This window comes from Populus alba, chromosome 19 (assembly GCF_005239225.2).
Source record: "Populus alba chromosome 19, ASM523922v2, whole genome shotgun sequence".
Taxonomy (NCBI): Eukaryota; Viridiplantae; Streptophyta; class Magnoliopsida; order Malpighiales; family Salicaceae; genus Populus; species Populus alba.
Window position 1 is genome coordinate 8513518 of NC_133302.1, and position 6075 is coordinate 8519592.

Consider the following 6075-nt stretch of genomic DNA (forward strand, 5'->3'; position numbering starts at 1 on the left):
CCCTTGAAAATAGACCAGAGAGAGTATGTGTGGGCAGGTCGCCCGTGAAAATAGACGAGTGTGAGTGTGTGGGCAGGTCGCCCCTGAAAATAGACCACTTTGAGAGCATGGGGGCAGGTCGCCCGTGAAAATAGACAAGTGTGGGTGTGTGGGCAAGTCGCCCAAGATATTGAAATCATTTTCCTTTTGTTTTCTTTACAAAGCTTACTAAGCAAAATTTTGAGGAATTTTGCTTCGTAAGCATTGTAAAGAGGGGGCAACTGTTGCTACCCAATTTTTGACCCATCTTTTTAATAAATTTTTCAAAAAATCCAAAAATAGTGAAAAACAACAAAAATCCAAAAATATGTTTTTAATATATTTGCAATGTTTTTAGCATTTTCAACGTCGTTTAAAAAGAATTTAATTTTTCAAAAGATTTTCAAACGCGTTCGACTTTTCACGCGTCGTTTTTAAAATCATTGATTTTCCTCATCGAGTCGACGTTGATATTGCTCGTTTTCAAAAAAATACAAAAAAACAAGAAAAATCAAATTTTACAAAAAAAAAAGAAAAAAGAAAAAAAGAAAAAAAAGTTAAGAGACCAATTTTGAGACCCAAATAATATTTTGCAGGGAGTTTTGAATATTGGAGGGGGAGGCAACCTAAGAACTTTTTTTTCTCTTCACCCGAAAGCAGCCGCTCCCCCTGGCCCAATACCATTTAATCCCTCTCTTTTAGCTGAAAATTAGGGACTTAGCCCCCCACCCATGGTCTTCTTTTCCTTGTTTCCAGCCGACATGGAGGCCCCTCCTGATGAGGAGAGCCCCTATTTCTTCTCATCCCCAGCGATGTCAGAAGAGAGGGGGAGGATTGGAGCCATTTGAGCGGGGTCCCGGCAGTAGTGGGCAGGCCACAGTCCCCAGTCCCTTTGGGATTCTCTTCTTCTCCCCTGCACCCGAGAGGAGGAGAGGATTTTCCATTTTTTTCTTCCTCAACTGCCGAACCCAACAGCAGACCTTCTCAGCCGGCTCACTTCCACTTTCTCAGCCGGCTCCCCCTTTTCCTTTCCTTCCCTTCTTCCCCTTTCACCAGCAAATCCAACGCCTGCACCCTAAGCCACACAAATCCTCTCCCTTCTCCTCCAAAACCGAACCGTTCCCCACCTCCAGCTCACCGAAACCCAGCACCACAACAGCCACGAATCAACTCCCCCTCCAGTTCCTCCCTCTCCCTCCTAGCCATATATATATATATATATATATATATATATATATATATATATATATATATATATATATTTTTTTTTTTTTTTTTTTTTTTTTTTTTTCAGCCGACCCACTCTGCTGTCTTCCTCTCCCTCACCGGATAAACCAAGAGCAGCGTCCTCTTCTCCTCTGATCTCATCAGCAGCAGCCGGTCAACGAACAGAGCCCATAACAGCGGCGGCCGAGCTCCTCCAGCACACCGAGACGCCGCCCCTCACCGCTGATCTCCCTTCCACCAAGCCACCGATCTGCAGGCGATCTCCTCAGCACCGCCACCGATCTCCCCACGATTGAAGAACCCAGCTCAGCCACACCGCGAGACAAGCTCCCCTTCTCCAGCCGTTTCTCCAGCGGCGGCCCGCAGCAGCGCCGTCCACAGATCGGCAGCCACCGCCTCCAATACTCCTTCCACAACCACCAGATCAGCCGTAAGAAAATGGCAGAATAACGAAACTGAACAGCAAAAAGGAGAGGCAGACCCGAAACAAAGAGGAAGAGAAATAAATTGAAAACAGAGAATAAAAATTAAAATCGACTGGTGTGCGTTCTTTGCTTGATCTGCAGGTCGGCGCCAGCGAGGAAAGAAGAGGGGAAGAAGTCGATCCGGACCCCCCTGCTGTTGGATTTTTTTTCTGGTGGTTCCACGCGCCGCCCCTGTTCCTGCGCCCAGAAATCCTGCCGAACACTGTTCCCGCTGCATCCCTGTAATTTCAGTCGATTTTGGGGTTAATTTTGTAATTGTAAAATTGTTTAATGTAATATTTGTGTAATTTTGAGTTTATTTTTTTTATAGTTTGTATTTTATGTAAATGTGGATGAAAAAGAAAAAGAAAAAGAAAAAGGAAAGGAAAGGAAAGAGAGTGTGATAATAATAATAATAAAAAAAAGAAATGTTTGTGTGTGTGTGTTTGTATCGTTTTTGTTTCTATGTATGTTATTGAATAAAAAAAAAAAAACAAGGAATTTAAATGTTTTTTTTTTTTTTTTTTTTGGGCGGGCTGGAACATCAGCTCAGCCCCTTTTCACTCCGGGCTGGAACATCAGCCCAGCCCATGCGGCTGGGCTGAGTCCATTTTTTTTTCTTTTTTGGGCCGGAACATCAGCCCATGCCCATAGGTCTGGGCTGAGTCCATATTTTTTCTTTTTTGGGCCGGAACAGCAGCCCAGCCCATGGGTCTGGGCTGAGTCTGTATTTTTCTTTTTTTTTGGGCCGGAACATCAGCCCAGCCCATGCGGCTGGGTTGAGTCCAACCCTGTTACCAGAGGGCTGGAACACCAGCCCAGCCCATGCGGCTGGGCTGAGTCCAGCCTTGTGGCTGGGCCTGTATTTATTATATGTATATATTTATTTATTTATTTTTTTACATATAATTTTTTTTATATATGATAAAATTGCAAGAATAAAGAAGAATTTAACATTCTGATTTCATCACGGATAAAGAATCATGAACTTACATGTAAGTTGTATTTTCTGAAATTCGATGAAAGAATAGAATTTTTAACACATCAAGTCCACAAAGCAGCTTACCTCAGGTAGGGTGCGTTAGGGGTGCTAATACCTTCCCTAACCACAACCAGTCCCGTACCCGCGATCTCTGACAAGACCAGTACATCAGGTTTCCTAGTAGCCCTCAATAAATTACTAGGTGGCGACTCCAAAGAAACAAAACAGGACGAATAATCGCCAGCCGATGCCGCGCTCGGATTTTTTTTGGGGTGCGACAACACACATCGGCGACTCCGTTCCGTTCATTGCACATGTGAAGCGAATGATACGATTAATTTTAATGACATCTATCTTTAATTAATTTGTTGTTATTTATAAATATATTTAACTTGTAACATTTTTTTTACAGGCTACGTCTCTTGGATGTGAGTCGAGCCCAATGGAGCTATTTGTAAAAACGCACGTGCGAAGTGAAGATCACCAAATGAGGGTGCAATAGTTCGTTGACAACTACGCTCAACACTTTGTGGTATGTTCGTTCAATCATTTTGTTTCATAAGTTATTATTTTCTTGAATTGAATTTGATGATTTCTTTTTTAATTTTTAGGAGACATATAATAGCCGGTTGAGAGAGAGATACGGGGACGATCATTTTACCCACCTGGATTTCTATTCGAATTTATGGATAGAGGAATGATCGTTTGGTGGACCCAATAAAAATCAGGTGTACGGACTCTCCAACACTATAGCCAAGAACATGTGGGCGGCTAATAGTGTCTTAATTGTTAGGAGCTCCCTATCGGTATTAAGCACATAGTCTTAGGAGTTCATAGCCTTGCAATAACACATGGCTCATCTCTCTGAAAAATATGAGTGACTCTCGATAGATTATGAATAGCTCCGCCAAATGATCATGGAAATGAGATCACAAATGGATGGTATGTGGGACCCCCTTTTTGTTTATATGGTCCCAGGAATGATCAGCCTCCTCCTTTTCTAGCGCTACCATTGTTTTAGTTTAATTTTTATTTGTACAAATAAAATTGTAATGAATATTTGGATTTTATATCATTAAATTTTATTTTTACATATTTCAGTTTTATACAATTTTATTTGTTTAATTTTTTTTTTATTGTAGACAATTTTATTTTTAAAAATATTTTTTAATTATCACGAACGGAATTACAGGTGAAATAACCCTATCGATATTTTACAAAGAGTTGAAAAAACTTTATTGCATATGCCACAATCACCGATAGAATAATTCCATCGTTGATTTACCAATGGGACTACAAATAGAATTAGTTCATTAGTATATTCCGGAGAGTTTGGAAAAAATTACTACATATGCCATAATCACCGATGGAAATATATTGATGGAATTATTCCGTCGGCATATTTCCAGCAGGAAATATTTTTTTTTTTAATAATAGAATTAGCGACAGACGATGGAATTACCGACGAATGGTATATCGACGGATGCTTTCCGTCGGTGAATTAGTAGGTAAAAGTTTCACCAACAAAATGGCAATCTCACGCTAACAAAAATATTTTGTCAGTAAAACTATTAAATGTTGTAGTGAATCTTCATATTTTTACGATGAGCAAGATCTCGAACTTGCAATCTTTAATTTAAGTATTAATACAGTTCGGCATGATCGTTAGATGAAATGAGACACTTTAGGTTTATTGTTGCCCCATAACAATAGAATCTCTTTAATAGTTCTAGGAAACATAGAAGATTTAACTGTGGTTTCATAAAAAATATTGAAATTACACCCCAAACAACAAAATATTAATTTTACAATGCAATTTCATGCTTATGTAGGTTAATGACCTTTGGCCAAGGGCTTACAAGACTAGTTGAGTCTCCATTAGGTAATATTTAGTTAACTAGATTAATAATGAATTCTAAAACAATCATATTATCTAAACTCAATATTTCATTAATTAACTATGATGGTGGAGTTTATGGCAACATTAATCAATTATTAATTGTTTGTGTGAAAATAAAATAGTTCTATGTTCCTTAAGAATAAAATAACCACCAATCTATAGGTCTTGACACTAATTATCACTTAGTCCCTCATGTTTCAATGCCTGTAATTTAATCATTTGACTCTTATTGATTATTTGCTTATTAAAACTTATTTTGGTTTGTTGTAATCCCATTATGGTCTTGAAATTTTTTATTTTTTAGAAAAAGATCAACACAGTTGAGTTTTAAAAAGAAATCAAAGTGAGAGAATCGACTGCATGAGTCATGAGACTAAATTATAGATTTCAAACGTAAAAGACTAGTTTATAGTCAAGTTCATAACTTAAGGACCAAATAGTAATTAACTTTTCCTTTGACATTGGAGTTTGTCAATTCCTACATAATTCTACCAAGCTTTAGCCCTAGAGGTATTTGCTTGGCTGGGCCTGAGGATGTTAGGTTGTCGATTGGCCTCTAGTTTCTTTAATTAAGGATCTTGGTAAATGTAAAAAATAGAATAAGAACAGAACATGTTGATCTATCAGTAACCCCAAAGTCTTTGTGTATATATTATGCAAAGATTTTGAAAGGTTACCAACTGTAAATGAGATCATTTTTACTTTCTCTATAAGATTTATCTATCTTGAGATGATGTGAAAAATGATGGCTTGTATTTAATACTATAATTGAGTGGACTTTTGAAGATCAAAGATGATGTGAAAAATTATTCATCAAACGATGAGGGTAGAAAGATGGTTTTTTATAACCTTATTCATTGTTGCCTCTATCTTTTCTCTTAATTTTGTAACTTTTGAAAAAACTAATTTATTGAAAACCCCAAACTATTTTAGTTCTAATCTAACAAGACAAACTCATTTCTAGGTATTTTCCACCACCAATTTCTTTCCCTCTCTACTTTAAATCAAAATATAGACCAAAAAAGGGTCAAATTTGTCTTTAAAAAAAGGATGTTGTTGACCCTAAAAAGAAATGTCACAGAACTAGAAGGGGTGAGACCCTAACATCCATCTCTAACAAGGAAGAGAGTAACTCTCCTTGCAAAAGCCCTCCTGTCATTACTAGGGAATCCCATGAGAGAGGGAGGCTATCTTAGATCTCTGAGGATGACGTTCCTTTATTCCTTGGCATGAGAGCTCAATCTTCTTAAGAAATAAAAACTTATGTGAAGTCCATAAAAGAGAGTTCAGAAAGGAAGTTTTTGTCTCTTGTTGTAGTTAGAGGCAAGGTTGAAGAAGTGATGGAAGACTACCCCCATCATTTTTATTAACTCTCTATTTATAAGGGCACTATTCCTAAGAAGACATTGGTGGGAGTTAGAAATCCTGTAAAAAATTAAGTCAGAGGCAGTTGTACTCCCCCAATTGGGGTTAAAGTAGATTTT